The sequence below is a fragment of the Eschrichtius robustus genome, chromosome 18 (genome assembly GCF_028021215.1).
Source record: "Eschrichtius robustus isolate mEscRob2 chromosome 18, mEscRob2.pri, whole genome shotgun sequence".
In the NCBI taxonomy this organism is placed as follows: domain Eukaryota; kingdom Metazoa; phylum Chordata; class Mammalia; order Artiodactyla; family Eschrichtiidae; genus Eschrichtius; species Eschrichtius robustus.
In genome coordinates, this window is record NC_090841.1 from 60,679,076 (window position 1) to 60,704,056 (window position 24,981).

Genomic DNA, 24,981 nt, shown 5'->3' on the forward strand with positions numbered 1-24,981 from the left:
TACTTAAATTACACACTTTGATTAACCGGGTAGCGCATATAGTTTACAAAATGCCACTATTGTGTGCTTATAAACACTAAAGCAATACTCACCAAGTGGTGACCCACAGGCAAAAGCCTGGAAAATCTGTTTCACTTGATCAGAACAATTTTATTTCCACTTAAATAAATTTGAATTTGAATGCCTTTAGGCTAGATAAGCACCCTCCATATTACCTTAACCTAGCACCTTCATATAATTTCATATTATCTGCTGGACCACGAGAAAATTTGAACTTTCAACCATGTTTAAATAAAATTTTTTCCTCCAATATTAAAATGTATGTATCACAATCATGAATTCTCAGCCATTGTTCTCTAGGAGCTCAGAGTTATTAATTCTTTATATATAACATATGAAGTAGCAGATTCTATGTAGGTTTATATTATAAAGAAATCAAGATTAAATAAAGGAAAAATAAGAACGAATAACTTTACAACCAGAAGGAGCTGTTTTACTATATGTGAATGCTCTATTAAAAATGTAAATGTAAGTGTTAAAGATTTACAGTGACTTGGAGTCTCCAAGAGCTACTTTTGTAAACTGTCCTGACCCTCACAGGCCCCTGGACGTTCTAAGGGGAGCAGCAATAGTAACTAAAAAGTATGTTCTTACAGAGGGGATATTATAATTGCAGTTCACAACAAAAGCTTTTCCCCAAATTTCTAACTGCTCATGTACTTGAAAACACTGCAAAAGGTCAATTCAATAAAAATATGTCAACATCAAATATTATGAGAACCACTTCCAGGATGGAAAATAAAACTTAGAAAATCTGATCCAATAGATTTAGGACCAAAAAAAAAAAAAATTGTAAACGGGAAGACAGAATTGCCAAGGCTATTTTTCAGTATGTTAGAACAAAATAATGAGTAGAGGAAAGATATTTTTGGTATTTCTGACTGTGCTAGTGATAAGTTGTTTGTAAATTGGTGTATATCTACAGGAAGTAAGAGCAAATGTGATGAGATTCCCAAACTCTCCAAATCTGTTTGTTTTCTTTGAAGATTTATGTTCATTTTTTGAGACTAAACTCTGACATATTTTGTAAAGAAATTTTGGATTTCTTCTCTAAATTATTTCTCTAACAAAATGTGAACTAGCTCTGCTATACAAATAGACTGTCAGTTGGATTTTTATTTTTACTGTTGATTTGGTTTATCAATCATGTAATCTTAACGTTTTCCTTCATTGAAAGCTAATTAGCTGTGCCTGAAATAACAAAATAATAGTTGCATATTATTTGCTGTTGTTTTATACCAAATGGTAGCCACTGGCAACAAGGCAGAAGATGATTCTAAAATTCCAAATTATGTTCCTTTTCCCATTGCAGATGGTGTATCCCTTGGCAACTTTCTTTGTGTCTCTGCCTATTTTCGATTGGTAAAAATTAATACAATGCACTTGGTTTATGAAGAACTCAAAAAATTTAGATCTCCATTTTCTCTGCTGGGTGTATGTAAACTGTGGTTCTTTCTAAATTTAACAACGTGTAATTAATTATCGTTGTTTATACTATATACCTATGAAAGTTATGATCATATCTTTCAGATGAAAACTTCTTTTTTTCTCTCTTTATATATATGTATGTGTATATATTAGTTTGAAATGTATTTTTCAGTTTCTCCATTAACAGTTTCTTTGTTTACAAAATTGCATAGTCACTTGTAGATACTTTACAGTAAATTTAAAAGTACATCCTCTTTGAAAAGAAAGAACTTAGTGTAGTCTTATTGACCTTATTACATATTCTTACTCTTTGAAATAATTGAACTTTCAGTATATTTCAAAAATATATGATCAGTATTTATTTCTCAAAAAATTGAATGCTGTTTCTAAATTGCAACTTTATTATATTTGCTTATTTTGTGTGCATTTAACACATTTTGAAATTATGTGTGAGATAATTTCCATTATTTTGGTTTTAATTCAAACATTCTTGGGCATACTTATTTTTTATTAGATAAGATTCCATAATATCATACAATGATGTATCAATAATCTGTACCATATATAATATTTAAGGCTCCTTTGCTTATTTTTTTTTGCAGAGTTAACTGCAAAAGGTAGAATAAATATGTGATATATCATTCATCATTTTAATATTCTAAATTTAGCAACTGCTCTCCTACATAACGATTAATAGTGTAGATAGTACTGATTTCTTTTTTCTGCTCTGGTATAAATTTAGTTGTTAATCCAATAATGAAATTACTTCCATTCTCAATATTTTCAAATATCATTACAATTGCTACTTACTAGTTTCAGTGACAATCTGAGTTCCTCCTCAGATGCTTAAAGGAATCTTAATAGATTGGTATAAACAGAGAGCTCTAACGGTTAGAATTAAAATGGTAGCAATGACAAATCAACAATAAACATAATAATAAATCATTACCTTCTCTATAAAGAAGAGAACAGAAAATCAAGTACATTAAAATAATGTCCTGAAAGATATTGGAAGTGTGGCAAGCTGACACTCATACCTAATAAAAAGATCTTACTAATATCATCTTGCAGTATTTATATTGTTCTATATAAATATTATGTTTCTATTCAGTGCAACAGAGAATTTATTAATCCAGAATTAATCCATTATTTTTCTCTCTAACTTGCCAAAATTCATCTAAATAAAGGTAGAGTAGGAAAAAGAGATATTTGAGATAATGGCTATATCTATCGCCAGATCATAGAACGATACCTTGCAATTAGTAGGCACTCCCCAAATGAACTAACAGATACATATTTATAGATGTCTACAGACTAAGGTGAATTCGTGAATACTATAAAGATCCTAAGCTGTCTATCACAACACCATTTACCTTGGCATAAACTTCAAGGATGGCTAAAATATCAATTAGGATATTAGGCGACTGTTTAGTACCTTGGCATGCAAATTTATATTAGGGAACCACTGGGGATGCTACTAGTGAATTTTAAATAAATTTATAATAAACACGGGAAATACTTTCCAAATGGCTCCACTTTTAGTCCACTTTTCTAAAAAATGTTCAGACAGTTAAAGAAAAATGGAAATGAGACTTGAGCACTAAGACATAAAACTTATCCCAATTTTGAATTTTAATTATTAGTTTTGTTTTGCTGGTATAACTGGCTAACTTTTTAAAATAATTACGGAAAGTAAGGATTGCTGTTCTGTCTTACATTACTGTTCAGAGTCTGCCTTATTCGAGATACTGGTGAAATTTTCAGGCATTTCACAGATATGCTCCTGGTGTTTTAGCCTGGTGAGGTGTTTATCTATTTAGAAAGCTTTTCTGAGCACTATGTGCTTTCCTCTGGGTGTGAGAAAATCAGTTCATCCTTTTAATGAGAATGTTACCTCCAGGGAAAAAGTAATCCAGAAGGAATAATACATTCCTCAGGGCAGCTTCCTACACAGGGACACGCTTTTCTCTAGGGCTCACTGCATGTATATTTCAGTGGAAGAATTTTAATATTTTAAAATTCATTGCATTTAGTCATAAGGCACCGTGACTATAGGATACAGTATTTTTTTGAATATATATTGACATATTTTTCTAAGCTTTTTTATACATCAATTATAATTTAGGAAATGTTATATATTCTTAAAAATTTACCTGTCTTCATATTTGAAGTACAATAAAATAGATTATTATTAATATGTACTTTACATATTTTGTTAAACTTAGAGACAGAGAACAGGAGGCTTAAATGAAATGGCTTTAGAATTGCACTTATGGACCCCAAACAGCACAATTTTAGAAGTCTTTAAGCTGTTTCGATACCAAAATATAAACTCTTTCTCTCCAAACAAACTTACCTCATTTTAACCTTGAACATTTGGATGATGAAGTATTTACTTCTTGCGGTCACTTAGAATATTTTGGAGAGTTCATGAGTTGAGAATGTGAAGCTGTTTGACTTTATAGCCATGTGTTTCAATTCTTCATCATCATATGTAACAATATATTTCAAAATTCCCTTCAGTCACTACTTTTGCCCATTAAGAATATTGGAATACAACTACATAACTTTATGGATTTTAAATACTTAGCTATTTTTTCTTTTACAAACACTTATAATTTTATTTCCAAATTAAGAACCAGTTAGATATTAAATATATAATATTAAAACTTTAAGATATGTTAATATTGTGCTTTTGTTTGTAAAAGACTCACTCTCATAGCCAACAACTAAAGTAAATAAATATTTGATTCATAAGATATAGCAACTATCAAAATATTTCAATGGAAATCTGATGGTAAATAAGAAAAATGCACTTCATTTTAAGAATACTAGCCTAATGTGGAATAATGAGGAATAACACTCAAAAAAGCACCTTTTTAAAATATCTAACATAAGATGAAAGTTAGATTTTTTGGGGGGGAAAGATCTTTTCCTCCTGCTATTTTCTCTTATTTCTTACTACCAAATCAGTTTCCTGTTATTAATATTCATTAACAATTGCTTAATTTGAACTGCTATTTATGATTTAAAGATGAAATCACTATTTGTTACTTAAAATAAAAATAATTGGTTGACTTATTCATAAATAAATTTGATGTGGCTATTTATTTGTGCATTCAAATAACGTTTAAACTAGACTAAGATCAGTTGTTTTTAGAATGAATTTCATTAAAACCTATTATACATCTTGGATATTAAAGCCATTTTATCATATGCTAGAACATATTAAATACTTTTAAAGAGAAAAAAATGAATGGATATTCAATAATTTGAATCTCTTTTTAAACACTTGAACTGTGATTCTATGAACATTACTGAGATTACTGAACATTACTGAACATTACTGAGGTAAACAGATTTCTGTTTACCTATCGAATGTGGGTATTCATATGCATGACATAAATACTCTCTTAATAGTCTGAATTACATTTTTGTTTGTTGAACTGGAAAAAAAATGACATAATATCTAGACAACTAAGTAAGAAAATTTAAGGTCTTCATATTGATAAAATATATCATAATATATCATATATTATGCACATTTTGTAAATAACTTGAAAAGATACAATCGTATGTATTGGCAGAAATTAAATACCTGTATTAAAGTTAAACACTGTAGATATTTTATTCAAATTTTATAAGGTTAAATTTCTATTTGCAAATATTTTTAAAATAAAATTACATTAAAAGTTAGTGTATTAAATGTGGTATGAATAATACTAAAAGCAACATTACTTACAATGCCAGAGAATGAAGATAAACATTGTTTAATTATTCAAAAATAGTTGGAAAAACTATGTTTATGTGGGAAATTAGGCAAATAACCGAAGTCTGATCTCTAGGTATTTTGCATGGTGATTCAATTAGTAGTATGTATTTTCACATACTTTTTGTATTCATTTATTTTAATTAATTCCAATGTCTGACATACATGCTAAAGATAACCCCTTTAAAAATGTCATTTCAAAATCGCAAAAAAAAGATATTAAACAATTATTTATGCATACTCTGCATGACAGCTATGACAAGCCTATAAATATCACAATGGGAGGAGCAATGTTTGATTTAATTTTGCTCCCAACTTATTTTACTTACTACTCATAAAGATTCCTTTCTATTTGAAAATTATTATGTGAAACAGGAAATTTCCCATGCAGTTGGAACGGGGGCTACAATGAAACAAAAGAAAATAAGAATGTCATTACGATAAAATGAAGAAAATATTTAGAAAATGAACCTTAAATTAGTTTTTAAAAGTTCTGAATTTAGTATCTATCAGGTAGTAAATAAATGCATACATAAATATGATAATCACATAAGAATTTTGGATAAATAATTTTAAACTAACTCTTAATCCCACTACATCATAATCTGTTGTAACATTGTTATTAGATTCATATTCAAAATAATAGAGATATTGGATTGCATTCTATTTAATGTGTTTTTCTTCAAATGAATCACGTTGCTGTAGCTGCTGCTATGTTTTCCCCTTAGAATCAATTCTGTAATTGAAATCCTATGTAGGTGTATCATCTGGAACTCTTGTTGCCCTGGATCTATGGGTGCTATGAAGAAAGTCTCCATAAAATAAATAAAGGTCGTTTCTTATACCAAATACTTATTCAGTCATGAACTCTAAATATATCTATATTCTTATAATTGGGTAGCACCACTGTTTTAGCACTGGAATGGCACTATGTATTAACTAAAATTTGGGGTTTGGGGTCTCATGTTTTCCTCTTTAATTTTTTAATTTCCCAATGGATATAGAAACTTGATGCAAAAGTTCCTATATAATGAATTATTCACATGAACCAGATTCGTGTTTTTACATCATTATTAGACTACATTTCATGGTATGTTATTATGGTTTATATTGTTTAAATTGAATGTGATTCATGGATCTTTAAAATATTTATCCCTGTGTCACAATTACCCTATTTCTTTCATACACGGTATATAAAATAATATTTTTTGTCTGATAATTTTTTGTAATGCAATGAGCCAGCTAGAGTTGTTAACTATATCAAACAGAGTGCAAGGATATGGCATCTGTCCATATAGGGAAATCAAAGGTATTTTAAAGTGATTATTGATCTTTTTACATGTTGACAATATTCAATTCAGTGAAATGCCATATCCTTGATTATTTTTTCACAGTTGATTTATCAATATATTACTTTGAGTTTTGAAAATTTTTTATTGTTCTAGTTGTTCATAACTTTAGGAATTCACTCAGTCTGCTTGGACTTAACCTGGGAAAACTGTGAAGTAGATAAATTATACCTCCCTTTCAGACTTGTTCTCTGTTTTTGGCTTTCCTTTCAACCTGCAGTTCACCAAAAAGTTACAGTCACGTCGCTTCCAATTTATTCTTTCTAAAGTGTTAGTTTGTTCACGGCTTTGTGCTTCGTGAGAGTGATATGATGAAGGTACCTTAAAATCAGGATTTCAAGGCTATTAAACATACCTCTACCTACAGAACCCCAAGTTCTGTGACAACAGTGATAGTAGGAGATGTGGGACAGGAAACTAAGCTCAGCACCGAAGATAGAAACTATGCAGATTAGCTCACTCATCTTATGGGGGCCAAGCCTGCCAATCACGCAGAAAATGTAGCCGCCTCAGAGCAACTAAACTGCCTTTTTGTGGTTTATATTTTCCATATTGGGTTAAAAAAGAAAAAAAACCCAGAAAAGAAATTCAGTGTGTGTTACAGATGCGACTTATTCAAAAAAAGATATTTTAATCGTCACATCTAACTATTTCTAACTATTACATGTCAATGCCTTTTAAGAAAACTTTGTTTTAAACTGCATTTGCCAGTTTTCATAAGGGATATAAATGGAAAAGATGGAGTGCATTTACAACAGTTATTAGTTTTTCCATAGATGCAACTAAATTTATTCTGATGTTAGTCTACAGTTTTAAAAATTGTCAAAGAAAATATACATAGTTTTTTTTGCATTATCTGGCTGATACAGCAATTACGTATATTTACTTAATAAATTACAAACGGGTGAAATTATGGTTTGGTACTATACTATTGAGTTATAATTTATTTACTACTACAATGAGATCTTTTATTTCTACCTCCACAAATAATGCAATTTCATGAATAAGTAATTCTTTCCTTTAAAACTTTCATTTTAATTCTAATTTAAATAGCTTCTTAAATAAAAACATAACTCTTCAATAGTAATATGATTCTGTAACTTGAAATTTCCTGAATAAAACAGAAAGATATTGTGCTTACCCTTTTTAAGTGTAATCTAGACTACAAAAATGTTTTTAGTCTTACAATTGGAATTGTTAAAAAGAAAACTCAAACTCAGGGCATTAACTATCTTTCATATAAGGTAATCTAACAAGTATGATAAAATAATTAAGTACTCATATTTTCAATATTTCAAGATCATTAGCATCTTTAACTTAAGCAATTTTAAACTGGTGTCATAAACTTACCTTTTGTGTCTGCAAACATAGGAGAACTGAAGAAGCAAATGAGGTTTTCTTTTAGCATGTTATGATATGTGTGTACATGTTTGTGTTATGCGAGTTTTACAGGAGGGGTTGCTTGTTTCATTAGTTTTTTGTTTCTTTTTTTACATTTTGCAAGCCATCATGAATATTTTTATTATAAGCTTCACACACAAGAGCCTGCTGAAGATTTGAAGGAAGGGGCAGCACGATCTTCACAATCCTTGTGTCCCATCACTCACCAGCAGAAAATGATGCCAAGAAGACCTGTGGCCTATACTCTCCATTGGTCATAGTCTCAAGACAGGGTGGGGCTTACTAATGTGCAGTGGCTACACCTTGTTAACTGCATACATGTTTGTTATCTGATTACAGGAATGGTAAACAGGATGTTAGCAATAGACACTCATCTTCAAATTTCACTGTCAAACATATCAATATTTCAAAAGATAGCTTTGATCCAGGAAAATGTTAATAAGATTTTGAGTGAGTAAATGTAGCCAATGCACATCTGGCTTAAAACAGAAATTTTTTTTAATCTTTCCATTTTTATCCTTTTTACAAAAAGTATAAAACTGGTTGCACGTAACTGAGATGAAACAAAAGAGCAAAGCCATGTGAAATGTTGACCTCTTACTGTGAATTAGTCTCCCTTTTCTGTTTGTTTTGCCTTGTTTCTTATAATATATATTTAGTGTGTCACAGCAGGATTATTTTTGACAATTTTTCTTGGAATGGTTATTTATTTGCATACTTCTCATTTTCTCTGTTACTTAACCTAAAAAATGTTTGAATTATTGAAGTATCAAAATATTCCTTATTATACTGAATTCCAGATCATTTGTTTTACTTTATACCAATTATATTATTGTGGATAACGACTGTCTACAAAATATAGCTCTTTTTTTTTCCTGTTTTGCATTCCAGTGCCCTACTTGCTATGTACTATTTTAGTTTTCCTTTTCCTTGATATTTTGCTTAATGTAGAGTTCATTTTTATCACAAGATTTACGTGACGTTCTGAAAGTCCTTGGTAAGTTAAAAAATGGAAAAGTCATTTTTTGGAACCACGAATTTGTTTTAAAAACTTATACTCTTTTATTTGTGTGTGTGTGTGTGTGTGTGTGTGTGAAAAACTGAATCTTGAAAATTGAGGAAGTTTATTCTTCATTTAATTTTGTTGCTTTGAGTACTCTTGATGCCTGAAAAAAATACTTAGGAAAATAATATAAAAGATATCATGTACAAGTGAAAGCTGCAATATATATTATGCAAGAATAATATATATTGTGTGTGTTTTGCCTGGGTCCTTTTCTGTTATTTTATTCCCCTAACCTCCTAAATTTTGTTAAGTCTGAATTACAAGTGGCTATCCATTTGGATAAGTGATTTTTAAAACTATACTGAACTGTGGACCACTTAAGATTCTACACCTGGACAATTTCAATAACCTGAGTCACTCAAAGTTCTTACTTTGGAATAGCCACCTAAGACGAGGCATCAGCGTTCAGTGTTTCTTGCCCCAAGCATTTTCCCTGCTGCTGCGTTTGAAATCTCCTCCCCTCACTCTCCATTCTCAAGAATGCTGTCTAGGATTCTTCTCTCACCTCTTACACAATCACAGATTACCTGGGCTGCTGCAAGGTGGAGCCACTGGTGGTAAAGTGGAGTTAGAAAAACAGGAGAGTAAAGAGAAAGAGCTGGAGAAGGGAGTTCCTTCTGTCACTGTTTTCAGCAGACCCAGGACAGTTCATGCCAGGAACTTCCCAGTGCCCGCTGCATTTCTCCACTCACACTTCCCAGAAAGTGCCCTGAGTGTGAGTGCAAACCTTTGCACCTATTTCTGTGATGATATTTCTTTGATATTTCCTTCTGACATGTAGATGGTTTTCCTTTGTCTGTCCATTTGTTTGTTTGTTTGTAGCCCATGCATTAGGAACATGGTTTGTATGCGTGAGTGTGTGTGTTTTGTTTGTTTTCACTACTCCCCGTCTATGTACAAAAAGAGACTGGCAGGTGAAGAAGAAAAGGTAACTATTTAACCCTATCTCTGTTTTCTTAACACTACCAACAGTAGATAGATAGCTAGGCAGATCGGCAGAGAAACAGATAAATGGACCGTGCATTTGTTTTGGGTAGGGGAGACACTGTGTGCTTGTTGCTCTATTCTATTATTTGATGGATCAGGGAGGAAAGAAATCCTGATTAGAAGTAAGGAGTTGTGGCAGGGGGAAGCATTAGTAAAAAGAAAAAATTGGGGTGAATATTAGTTGGCCTAAGATGTGCTGTCTTCAGGCACCTCATTTTATTCTCTGCTACCTGGAGCTGCTGGTCTAACCCTAGTCCCTGAGCTGAGCAGCGATCTCCAGGACTTTCATCTCCTTTCCTCAGTGGCATTCAGTGTTACCTACCTTGAATTCCTTCTACAGGCCTTGAAAGGCATAATAACTTTCCTAGAATTGGTAAAGACCCCTGTGCCTTTACATTTGGAAAAGGCAGAGGTTAATAATCTGTCATTTGATTGGAAATATGTGCCTGGTAACTTAGATCTTTGAATTATTTTTAATATTGTCACATATGGTTCTCTGTAATATCTACACAGGGTAATAAATACTTAAGGGGCATTATTGATTAGATCATTTTGTTAACAATTATAAAAGTATGTTTTTATTGTTTGATTTATATCAGAAAAAATCAAAAAGGGACTATGGATGATAATGTTTTAAAATAACCCATTTGTAAATTCATTTTTGTGTATTTCTTAACCAAGTCACAAGTTTTTATTTAATCCAAATTTATTTGTTAGTGACAGAAATGTATATGTGCATGTAGAATTAAAATTGATAATACTTTTCATTTGAAATGCTGAGGTTTTGGAAAAAAGTCATTGGTGACCCAGTAAAGTAAGTGATATATCTAAGAATGTACATCCTTGAAGATACTCTGTCATTGTAAAAGGGCATGGCCACAGCATTTTATGCAGTTATATGTAGATTCCAATAGAGCGATTTGGACACTTGCAATAGGTATCTTTATTTTTTTTAAAGCACACTATGAACAACTTGTGTGAATTTTTTTTTCTGTTCAGACTAATACATTTAAATCTAAAGAATACTATGTCTCTGAGAATGGCTTTTTAAAATATTGATTTCATTTTAAAATGAAGGCTAGATTATTAGGCATTCATTACAACAAGCCTCTACCTCATCAGTTCTTAAGAAACCGCAGTGGCCTTGGACAGTTCTAGTTAGGGAACATTAACTTCATTTGGACTTCTTACTATCTAATGACAGCCAAGTCACGAAAAAGGCAACTCGCCTTAATAACTAAGCTGGCTTGTGAATGGCTTTCTAACTACTTATTTAATAATACCATGAAATTATATTATTTCGATCATGTCAATGAGTCAGAGAATTTCTATATGAACATTTTTCAGCCTGATTTGAAGCAGAATATTTATTCCTGTGAGATGACAGCAGCAGACAGATTTTACTGACAAGAACGAATAGCTGCATTTGTGAAAAATCAGTGTGAAGACCACAAGGCAATGAGAATAAGTGGCAGATAGTGAAATGCCTTCTGAGAATGAGAAGACAGCCACCAAACGGCAGTACACCACGTAAAGCAATATACCATATGTGTGACAAGTCAGGTGACTGTCAGTCTGACCACTTTCAGAAGAAGCTGCAAGATAATGCAACTCTAAGGTATGTTATATTTAATGTTTAACATTTTCTCTTATTGCTAAAAGTATGCAGGTCTTCATATTCAGCTGGGAGGTGAGGTCAGTAAAGTAACCAGGCACATTACATTTGTGACTTCTTGACAACTGACAGTATTCCTTGTTAGAAACTGGCCAGGTTTGATTGACCTTTAATATAGTGGCCAGATGTTATATTCTTTTTTTAAATAAGCAAATGAATGAACAAGTCTTGTCTTATTAGGTTAATACTCATTCATGGACAATCAAGGAAACTCTTTACAGGCAATGCTTATTAAAAAATGCTGAAATAGAACGAGTCATCACTCTCAATACACTAGCTATCTGCACAGAGAAACATATAGAAAAATAGATCATTTCAATATACTAGGATATAAATTTATAACTTCTTATCATCACTTTAATTTGGAAATTTGGCCAAAAGATTTACTTTTAAAGTATTAATCAAACACTGAAGATTGGTCTCTTTGAATTATTTTTATTTTAATGATTTTGTTAATCGTATTTATATCAGCACATTTTGCTGAAACCATACTATGTACATATGTTTCTGAATTTTCTTCCCATCCCCTACTTGAATTCATCTTTGCTAAAATTTCACTAGCTTGATTGGTTCTACTACTGAAATCATTAAAGAAAACACTGTATTTATTTATCTGAATCCATTACTTAAGAATCATGGTTCTTGTGCACATTTTAATTTTCTTTCTTTTACACATAAAGAATTCAATTGATTTGGAATGTGGTGTGTTTGGGTACTCAAAAGTGATAACTGAAAACAGAAATAATCATAGAAATTGTGACCTGGATTTCATGCTAAGTTAACTACTATCTGGGAATCAACTAATGATCTAAGTGAAAGAAATTAGTTTCTGGGAGACACTACAATGAAAGTGTTCATTCTTCTCTTTCTCTTCGCTTCTCTTTCACCCAGTAAGTGACTGAAAATAATTAGTTAATTCCAGTTACAGAAACAGTTTGAAACCAGATAAGACTATAATTGATGTATCAGGTTTAAAAAAAATGATTTACTAACATTTTACTGTAGCTAAACTATTCACACTAAAGATATTCTATGTTCTTTGGAATGTTTTGTTTGTAATTTCAGATATGTCTCTGACTCAAGCTACATACCTATAGCACAGACATTTTTTTTAAACAAAATTTACCAAAAAGTATTGTTAGTCAAATACATATGCTTACATATTCAATTCAATGAATGTTAAGATATTAGAAAACTGTCAATTCCCCCCAAATCTGAGAAAAACTTCAAGTTTCAGTTTTGTAAGTTTGTGTAGATTCAGTCCGAACCTATCAGAATTTATAATGGTTAAAATTCAAGTAATCATGAGAATTTTATTTATTAATAGAAGGTGAGAAGTTCAAAACGTATTAACACATTTGACAGAATTTTAGAATTGTCCTCTATGTGTTTGGTATTAAAAAGAGTAATGAGTTTCATATATAAGATATTTAATACTGCAATTTTGACCAAATCCTTAAATTAAAATAAACAGGTTTTTTGAGAATTATGAGTTACCAGGAACTGTGCTGAACTATTTATCTTTTTTGATAGTTTGTATCCAAATTTGCATATGTTTACAGCAAATGCAGACTACAATATTCTTGTAGTTATAATTAGAACACTTTACTATCTTTTGCCAAAAAAATGTTCACTCTTTTAACTCTCCCTGAGAATACTACACATTAATGCATTTGTTGGCAGTGAAAATCAGTAGAGTAACATAAAGTGATATTGCATAAAGTTGAATTTTTATATTTATTAACATTCCTCTATACTCAAAAGTCTTATTTCCTTCAAATTTGGACAATTTCTTTTTATGAGGTAAAGGAAAATGTGTCATAAACTTAATTTCCACATCTAGATTGCAGGATTGTTGGTCCCTGAAAAACAAGATTCTTTTAATAAGAAATTTACCTAGAGTAATAAAGTCTTAAAGCTTTCACTGCAAGCAATTTTTGGAAAATCAGCAATGAGAAAAATGATTACTGTACAGCAGTAATAAGATATAGTGTATAGGTTTAGTCAACATATAATGTGGTATGATATAGTTTACCAATTTTTCATGGATTAATGTAATATATCCCTTCATAGGAAGGGGAATCCAGAAGCAGCATCTAGAGGTTTTTTTTTTTTTTTACAATCATCTGGATTCCAAATTTTATGTAGATTTGTACTTGGAATCTTCAGGTTTATTTTAATACCCAGCAGTCTTTATGAACCCTGAAAATAAACATTGATATCAGGATTAAAGGGCAAGCCCCTCTGCCTCCAAATTATTGTTCTTATCCTATGAATGCTAAAACCTAAAAATATGTAGAAAAGTAGATATATGAAACTATAACTGTGAAATCTCTTATAAAAATGGAAATGGAGTCTGTAAGAATACAATGGGGAAAATGCATTACACTGGGGGTTGGAAAAAGTATCATGAAAGATGTGGTATCCTCAAATGCTTCAAAAATAAGATTTTGACAGGGAAAAGTGGGAAATCCTGATGTTTTTTAAGGAACCTCCATACTGTTCTCCACAGTGGCTGTATCAATTCACATTCCCACCAACAGTGCAAGAGGGTTCCCTTTTCTCCACACCCTCTCCAGCATTTATTGTTTGTAGAGTTTTGATGATGGCCATTCTGACCGGTGTGAGGTGATACCTCATTGTGGTTTTGATTTGCATTTCTCTAACAATTAGTGATGTTGAGCATCTTTTCATGTGCTTTTTGGCTATCTGTATGTCTTTTTTTGGAAAAATGTCTATTTAGATCTTCTGCCCATTTTTTTTTCAGGTTATTTAATTTTATTTTTATTTTATTTTTTTAACATTTTTATTGGAGTATAATTGCTTTACAGTGGTGTGTTAGTTTCTGCAGTATAACAAAGTGAATCAGCTATATATATACATATATCCCCATATCTCCTCCCTCTTGCGTCTTCCTCCCACTCTCCCTATCCCACCCCTCTAGGTGGTCACAAAACACTGAGGTGATCTCCCTGTGCTATGCGGCTGCTTCCCACTGGCTGTCTATTTTACATTTGGTGTGTATATATGTCCATGCCACTCTCTCATTTCTTCCCAGCTTACCATTCCCCCTCCCTGTGTCCTCAAGTCCATTCTCTACATCTGCATCTTTATTCCTGTCCTGCCCCTAGGTTCTTCAGAACAATTTTTTTTTTTTTTTTAGATTCCATATATATGTGTTCGCATATGGTGATATGGTGTTTGTTTTTCTCTTTCTGACTTACTTCACTCTGTATGACAGACTCTAGGTCCATCCACCTCACTACAAATAACTCAATTTCATTTCTTTTTATGGCCGAGTAATATTCCATTGTATATATGTACCACATCTTCTTTATCCATTCATCTGTCAATGGACACTTAGGTTGCTTCCATGTCCTGGCTGTTGTAAATAGAGCTGCAATGAACATTGTGGTACATGACTCTTTTTGAATTATGGTTTTCTCAAGGTATATGCCCAGTAGTGGGATTGCTGGGTCGTATGGTAGTTCTATTTTTAGTTTTTTAAGGAACCTCCATACTGTTCTCCATAGTGGCTGTCTCAATTTACATTCCAACCAACAGTGCAAGAGGGTTCCCTTTTCTCCACACCCTCTCCAGCATTTATTGTTTGTAGATTTTTTGATGATGGCCATACTGACCCGTGTGAGGTGATACCGCATTATAGTTTTGATTTGCATTTCTCTAATGATTAGAGATGTCGAGCATCTTTTCATGTGTTTGTTGGCAATCTGTATATCTTCTTTGGAGAAATGTCTATTTAGGTCTTCTGCCCATTTTTTGATTGGGTTGTTTGTTTTTTGATATTGAGCTGCATGAGCTGTTTGTATATTTTGGAGATTAATCCCTTGTCAGTTGCTTCATTTGCAAATATTTTCTCCCATTCTAAGGGTTGTCTTTTTGTTTTGTTTATGGTGTCCTTTGCTGTGCAAAAGCTTTTAAGTTTAATTAGATCCCATTTGTTTACTTTTGTTGTTATTTTCATTACTCTAGGAGGTGGATCCAAAAAGATCTTGCAGCAAAATCAGAAAACATTTTTGAATTAATAGATATAATGGGTGAAGGAGAAAGACCAGTCAAATATAAATGAACATGGATGACAATTTTTGACATAAGGGATTGAGGTGTTTTTTGTTTTTTTTTAAATTTATTTTGTTTATTTATTTTTGGCTGCATTGGGTCTTTGTTGTGGGTAGCGGGGGCTACTCTTCGTTTCGCTGCTCAGGCTTCTCATTGCGGTGGCTTGTTGCAGAGCACGGGCTCTAGGCGCACAGGTTTCAGTAGTTGTGGCACACGGGCTCAGTAGTTGTGGCTCTTGGGCTCTAGAGCGCAGGCTCAGTAGTTGTGGTGCATGGGCTTTGTTGCTCCGCGGCATGTGGGATCTTCCCGGACCAGGGCTCGCACCCGTGTCCCCTGCATTGGCAGGCGGATTCTTAACCACTGCGCCACCAGGGAAGCTCGGGAAGGAGGTGTTTTTAAAATATATTTTTCTGATTACAAATTTTGACGTCAGTAATAGTCCTCTCATTACTTCTATTTGCTGATTAGTTTTTGAAACTTCCTTTGAATCTTTCTGCGTGCACACAACTCTACCAAAGATAGAGAATGAAGAGTGGTAAATATTTTTATGTGTTATTTTTGTAGTTTTTACCTAATTAACTATGAACAGAAATATTTCATTTTTGTGAATTGCTGATCAGCACAGTGGATTTTAAGAATACCTCTTGGATTTGCTCGTAGTCTTAACCACTGGTAAAGATACATAGCTGAATTTGCATGTGTTTTCCTGTGATGGAGTAAAGCAGAATGAAAATAAGTATTTTCCAATAAATGGAAAATACACTAAATATGTTCAATAGAAGGGCCACTTTGATAAATCACTCTTGCTTTTGTGTGTGCATGTATGGTGGCCTTATAAAAATGTATATTTCATTTTCCTATTCACAGTAATAAACTTAATTACTTGAGTCTTCTGGTCCACCAGTTGTATTGACCAGAGCAGGATTCTCATTTTTCATATGGGAGAAATTGTTTCTAAATTTCTCTAAGGCTGTCAAACATGTTAACATACAACCTTGAGTTAGCAAGGTTCCTCCTGTGTTCTTCTGAGACTTAGAGGTTTAATGATTTCATTCCACAGAAGAGTTTAGGTAACATAATCCATATTTTTTAGTATTGTAATAGACTTCCTGCAACAAATTTTCAAAAACTAATTTCCCAGAGCATATTTTATAGTCTAAGTTGGATGAGTTCTTACTTCAGCTGCTCTTTTTCCTGAAAAGGAAATGGACATAGAGCAGCGTAATTTTTCTTGGTGCTGGAGGTGAGGTTTTTCTTGCAGGGTGCTCTTTCTCATTTCTATTACCCCTGAGGTGCTCCTTAATCTCTTGTGCAACTTGTGTGCTACAGATAAAATGACACTAGGATCAGGACTCAGCACCTGAAAATGAAGCTATCTGGGCAAGGACCTTATGATTTCTTTTAGGAGATATTGCTATAATAGCTGTGCTCTGGCCAGCTGGCCCCATTTTAACACCTCACTTGGAGTAGAGCCACATATGCAAATTTCCTTTCTAAGTGCATGTATAAATGTGCCCCTAGGCACTCATCCTGAGAGAGGAAGCAAAATTAAAAATGGAATATAAATTTTCCCAGGCTTCTATCTGAGCCTCAAACTGAGGCAGGAAAGACAGCAAACTCTGGGACCATCAGAAATGTTTAGATTCTGAATTTCTGAAACATCTACCTAAAATCTGAAGCACAAGGTGTGTGTTGTCATAGTTTCTTGGGAAAGAAAATAATTAGGAGGTGAAAGGTTTTCACTTTCGATTGAAGAAATTTGTGGCTTGGTACATACACTGGACAGGATTTGGAAATCCAGGAGAGACATTTGTTTAACCAGACACTTCGAACTCAAGGTCATCAAGTCTGCCTTGTTCCTTGGTTGTCATCCTAATGTTTCATCATCTTCCCCTCCCTTTTCTTCTGTGTCTTTTTACACTTTCTACTGGATTTCTACTTTCAGTCTTTAATCATGCTTACATCCCATTTACATGAATTTTTTTAAAAGCTTTATTTGATCTAATGATTTCTCTAGCTATTGTGTCTCTTCTCTCTCTTCTTTTAACTAAACCTTATTTTTAAACCATGATCTGCCATTCACTTCTTAACTATTGTCAGCCCATGTCAGTTGGATGTTTGATTCTACAATCATTTTGACAATGCCTCCGATGATATCACTAGTATCTTTTTAACCCAGAAAAATGGCTTTTATCTAGTGGGCTTCCTTGCTGCATTTGACTCAGTTAATTGCTCCCATATTTCATGATCATGTGACATTAGCTTCCAACTCCCTCTTATGATCCATCTTGCATCTGTGATCATTTCTTCTATCTTCATAGTGAGGGTCATGTGTCCCTCTTCCCTTAATACTGGTGTTTCCCAGATGTCTAACTTTATTTTCCTAATCTTTCTTTTCTCTCCAGTTCTAAAGCTTTTGAGTCATCTAGGGAACTTATTAAAACTTCAAATGCTTTGGAGACCCCCTTACCCCACCTCTGTCATTCTGGTTCATGGGGTCTGCAGCTCCTTCCAAGTGAAAGAGAAACCTACATACCCACTCTGGTATATATAGACCAATCCTGCTGAAAATGTACAAGGAGGCAGGTGAAGTAGAATTAACCCATACTCGACCATTTCATTTACCCTTCTCTTTCCTCAGATGCTGCCATTTTACCTTTGAATATTTCTCAAATCATTCTCTTTTATCCCTGATAATACTGTTCAAATTTAGGCCATAAATTCGTTTTTTGAATTGTGGTAAAATATACATAAAATATACATAACATGTTACATAATGGTAGCCGTTGTTACCATTTAACCACTTTGAAGTATATAGTTCACTGACATTAAGTACGGTCACATTGTTATGCAACCATCACCACCATCCACCTCCAGAACATTTTTTATCTTCCCAAACATAAACTCTCTATGCATTAAACTATAACTCTCTATTCCCCCTTTCCCACAGCCCCTGAAAACCACCATTCTACTTTCTGTCTGTATAACTTTGACTACCCTAAGTACCTCATCGAAGTGGAATCACATGGGATTTGACCTTTTGTGAGTGGTTTACTTCACTTAGCATAAAGTCTTCAAGGTTTAGCCATGCTGTAGCATGTTTCAGAACTTCCCTCCTTTTTAAGGCTAAACCACCGCCCATTATATGTAAATATATAGGGATATACATAGATATATAGATGTAGATATAGATATGTCACATTTTGTTTATCCATTCATCTATCAGTGGACACTTGGTTTGCTTCCATCTTTTGGCCAAGGTGAGTAATGTGCTGCTATGAACATAAGATGCACAATTATATGTTTCAGTCCCTGCTTTCAAATATTTTGGGAATTTACCCAGAGATGGGATTACTGGATCATATGGTAATTCTATCCGTAATTTTTTAAGGAAGTGCCATACTGTTTTACATATCAGCTATACCATTTTACATTCCCGCCAGCAATGCACAAGGGTTCTAATTTCTCCACATTCTCACCAACATTTGTCACTGTTTTCACTTTTGATAGTAGAGGCAGTTTCAATGGGTATAAAGTGGTATATCACTGTAGTTTTGATATGTGATTCTCTAATGATTACTGAATTTGAACATATTTTCATGTGCTCATTGGTTATGTGTATACTTTCTTTGTAGAAATGACTATTAAAGTCCTTTGCCCATTTTTAAATTTTTTTTTTTATTGTTGAGTTGTAGATGTTCTTCATATATTCTGGATACTAATCTCTTAGTAGATATAAGTTTTGCAAATATTTTCTCCCATTCCATGGGTTTTCTTTTTACCCTGTTGATGGTGTCCTCTGATGCACAAAATTTTTAAACTTTGATATAGCTCAGTTTACCTATTTTTTTCTCTTGTTGACTGTGCTTTTGGTGTCATAGCCAAGAAATAATCACTACATCCAATGTCATGAAGCTTTCCTCTTGTGTTCTCTTCTAAGAGTTTTATAGTTTTAGCACTTACCTTTAGGTCTCTGATCTATTTTGAGTTTTTTTTTTTTGTATATGGCATAAGGTAAGGTCCAATTTCAGTTGTTTTTTGACATTTTGTTATAAATATGTATAACATAATATAGTATACTATATTATATATACTAAATATAATGTAGTATATATTGTCTACCTCCATTCATTCATCCACATTTTTATCAGAGTAATTTGTAAAAACTGTAAATCTGCTCATGCTATTCCCATGATTAAAAACTCTCTGATGTACCTCCTTTTCCTATAGGAAGAAGGCTAATGTCCTTAAGATGGTAAATAAGATTTTCACTATTAAGGCCCTTGTCTCACTCACCCACACACTCTCACGCAGCATTAACACATGATATGTAATTTATTATCTCTCTGCATTTGGTAACACTGCCCCTTTCCCTAGAATGCCATCTCTGTCTTCTAGTTCATACCTTAGGCAGAAAGTCCTTCCTTATAGCTCACCACTCTCTAAGCACCATACTCAAATAGGGCCCATTTCATGTGCACCATTAAATCTGATGCCTATCTCTTACAACGATCTCATCAGTTACTGTGTAAGAAAAATGTTTGTCTGTCACTTTTCCATTGCCAGACCATGAGCTTTCCTAGGGAAAGAACTATGTTTACTCATCTTTATAGCCCCTATGCCTTAGCATCTTAGGCTTAATATTAAATTAGTGGCTAAGTGGAATCTTGAGGAGCATGTAGTTTTTGAGATGAGCTAGGGTGAAAGAGGTTAGAAAGAGGGATAATGGAGGAACTATTGGCAAGGCTGGAATTTCTTAGGAAGGGCAAAGGTTAGGAGTAAAGACAGCATTTGAGAGCAGTTCAGTGCCTGCGAGAGAGGAATCTGGATAAAGGCAAGAGAAAGGATATATGTGTGGGGAGGGTCATGTGACTTTGGAGGTCAAGAACATCTAGGAAAATAAAGTATTTCTTTCTGGGCTAAATGCCAAATAGAAATATTGTTCAAAAAGAGGCATGGCTACCTCCCTATTAGGAAACAAAAATCGCTGTCAGCCGCAGCAGCCATAGATGTATTACCTATAAGAGAATGCAATTATGACTATAGGGGAAAAAATAGCTCCTGACTCAGCCTTGAAAGTACCTGGAAAAAAGGACACACTGCCATTTGGCCACTCACCACCCATTTGGGTCTGAGCCCATTCGTTATTATAACATACACAGTAGGATTGAAATAATAGGGGAAAAGGAAAATTACGATAGAGATAATTGTTTTTTTCAGGTGATTTAATCCAGTGTTTATTTCAAGCTACAATTGTTTTGGATAAATATTCTAAACCAAGTATTCTTCTCATAAAACAATTTAAACATAATGCCTCAATTCAGATTATATTTTTTCTCATTTATTGAAATGGCAGATATTTTGTGTTGCTTTGTTTATGCTGAGGACTGAAATAATTACCTAATTTCAGATTTTTTATAGTACAATTACATTAGTTTCATTTTAATTATTTTTAGTTGTGACTTTGAAATTTTATGTGATTATATCTAAGTCACAATTGTTTATTATACATGTCATCTGGTGCCAAAATGAATTACTGAAAGCTAGAAGAATCATGCTATAGTCTTCACCATAAACTTGATTGGAACGATAAAATCACATAATAATATTATTGCTTTTTAGGTCAAGTATCTTATCTTCCTTCATTTATCAAATCCTATAAAAACTTCAAAAAATGCCATTCTTCCTCAGACTACCTCCTTTGTACTGTTGCTGACTTGAAATATTCCCAGAAAACCATGCTAATCTATCATTAGTCTTCTAAAAACATAGAACTATGGCACTGTTATTTCCAACGTATCAATAATAATAATGTCCACAATAATATGTCTGCATGTTCCTTGATTTTTCAGTGATTTCAATCTACAATATTTACTTAATAATAAGTATTTATTTTAGTTGTAAAATCACAGTGTCATATTTTAAGGATTGCTCATTTATTCATGCCTATATCACTTTCTTCAGAGAACATTATTTGGTTCATGCAATGAATCAAGCAGTGTATTAGAAATTAGGGGGAAAATGGCAATTTGAGAGCTTAGGAAACTTGCCTAATAATACTATGAAAGATATAAGCAAAAAGCATTTTTTTTCTTTTTGGTTAATAATATGGAAAACCAATCTACTGGAGGTAGAAGAACAAAGGGATAGAAGAGCACAAAAGGAACTTTGTGTAGCTGTCTTCTGAGCTACATCTTGAATAAATAGGAAATCTTAGTAGTTTGGAAATTTTTTTAAGAATTTTGTGCTTTCTATGACAATACTTCTCTCTCTCTCTCTCTCTCTCTCTCTCTCTAAATTTTGGAGACATCAATGATATTCCTTTGGTCTCTTTATTTCCAGACTGAAAAACCATATAATCATATAAGTGTCTTGTCATTGAATATTCCATCTCTTGAATTATTTTAATTCCTCCCTTTAAAATTCCTTTAAGTGATTCTTATTTTTAGTTTTTTCTAGAAATACATTGCTAAAACAGTTAAAATTTTAAGGTATTAATTGAAGAAACAGATGTCACCATGATGCACAGTGAAAGAGCAGAACCTCTTATGAGCTGCCTGACATCTACAGGTAGATGGTTTTGGAAGCCCTGGGTCAGATGTAATTAAAGTTACATCTATATATCTGTGCTCACCTACCAATTTCTATGCTTGGCTATTCAACATAAACTCCATTGTGATTCTTCCCATGTGATAGTCTGAAATTTAATAATGCAAATAATGCAAAGTTATTTATTTTTGTAGTATAGGTTTTTATCATATTTTCTATGTATCAATGCAGAACATTGAATGAAAACTATGCAAAACTAACATACATTACATACCAAGATATTTTAGTTTAGTTTTACTTGCAGACGACAGCGTGGAAGAAGAGTATCATAATAATTTAAGAATGCTGTATTAAGCAAATTTATTATACAGTCTTTCATATCCTACAGGTAAGTGACCTAACAAGCACTGAGCATTTCTCATATGCCAGAAAACAAAGGCAGAGGCTTTGCAAAATTATTTCATTTTATCCTTAAAAAAACATCTGTAAAATTATCTATTATCGGGGCTTCCCTGGTGGCGCAGTGGTTGAGAATCTGCCTGCCAATGCAGGGGACACGGGTTCGAGCCCTGGTCTGGGAAGATCCCGCATGCTGCGGAGCAACTGGGTCCGTGAGCCACAACTACTGAGCCTGGGCGTCTGGAGCCTGTGCTCCGCAACAAGAGAGCCCGCGATAGTGAGAGGCCCGCGCACCGCGATGAAGAGTGGCCCCCGCTTGCCGCAACTAGAGAAAGCCCTTGCACAGAAACGAAGACCCAACACAGCCAAAAATAAATAAATAAAAATAAAAGGAATTCCTTTAAAAAAAAGAAAAAGAAAAAGTATCTATTATCCTTATTTTGCAAAAGATGAAACTGAGGCATAGGGAAGTTAAACAACCAGATAATCAAGGTCATAAGGCAAACAAAGTTTGTTTGGCCGTAAACCCCATAATGATTCTACTATATCATATAACACCTAACGAGTAGGTTGACTTTGTTATTAATATGAAATTACTAAACATACTAGACATAAGTAAGAAATACTTAGATTTAAATAAATCCGGAATAACTCTGAAACTACGGTAAATATCATGGAATCTCACTTTTGTTCTGGAAAATCCTATTGTATCTTACAGCATCTAGTGACATAATGCACACTCTATAAATATTGAAGTACAATATCAATTATAATTGGAAGATATTTTCATAGAATGCCAAATACATTTTGTGATAAGTGATACCCACATACCCTATACTTTAAGTGACATTGAGTGTGATAAAATGAGTAAGGTTCCCTCCAACCCCACCAAAGACATCTGCATCTTAATCCCTGGAACTTGAATCCTGCAAATGAATATTTTACATAGTAAAAGGGACATCAAGTTAAATGTCTGAGATGGGGGGGTTATCCTAGATTATCGAGGTGGGCCCTAAATGTAATCACAGAAGTCCTTAAAGAGGGAGGTAAGAAAAGTCAAAGGAGGAGGAAGGCAATGTAAGGAGGGAGACAGCAGTTGGAGTGGTGTATCCAGGGAGGGCGGGCAACCTCTAGAAACTGGAAGAGGCAAGATATGGATTCTGCTGGAACCTCTAGCAGGAACTGGCCCTATCAACAGCTTGTTTTTAGCCCATAAAGACTCCTTTTGGACTTCTGATATCCAGAACTGTAAGAGAATAAATTTGTTTTGTTTATGGCAGTCATAGGAAATGAACACATATTAGAAATATTATTTAATTTCCAATTTTTTTTTGTTACTAAATATTGGATAATCTTAAGACATTAACTCGAGGTCCAACTGTTTTGTTATCATTTGTAGTAGACAGGGTTGAAAATGAAATCAAACCATAAAAAATATTTACCTGGGATGTTTTATGTTTAATTTATATTACTGTCAAAGACTAATTATGCTGCTGTAAGTACCAGTCTCAAAGTTTGAAAGTTCTTAAATGGAACTACTCATTGGTATTGTTATCCAGTGCACTGAAAAATTAATTGAGATTTTTAAATATAACTTGTAGTCATTAGAAGAGATCAAAAGAGGATCCTGGGAACTACAGACCAAATGTTTGCTGAGAAAACTTCAGGAATATATAAAACAATTGAAGAGAAACATAAAAATTGGTAGAAATTCAACATGGTCTTATAAGAATAAATTGTTTTTAATAAAATAGAATTCTTTGGAAAAGTAAATTAACATGTATGCATTTGGTGTCTATGATAACGTTCTTACAATTCAAAATTCTTTGTTTTTTGCGATGTTTCTAAAAGCCGTTTCACTAATAATCAGTCATTCCATAAGTGAGTACAAATTTTTAAAAATTTTCTATTGTTTTCAAAATGGACAACTTACTTACACTAAGGACGGAAATAGAGGTTGTTAGGAGGATGGAGTAGTCAAGTTTACACAGAGTTGGTGAGGAGACCACTTACACAGCATCTACAAGAGGTGGTGTACACTCAGATTTTCAAATTTGAAGACAAATATTAAAGAGTAAAACACCAAATCAATAAGTCAAAATGATAAAAAATAAACAGGGAAGATCACTCTGCTACCAGGCAATACATAAAGTGTCAGAAATATTATAAACTTAAAACTCTTTGCTATAACTGAATTATTAATTAAACTGACCTGAGA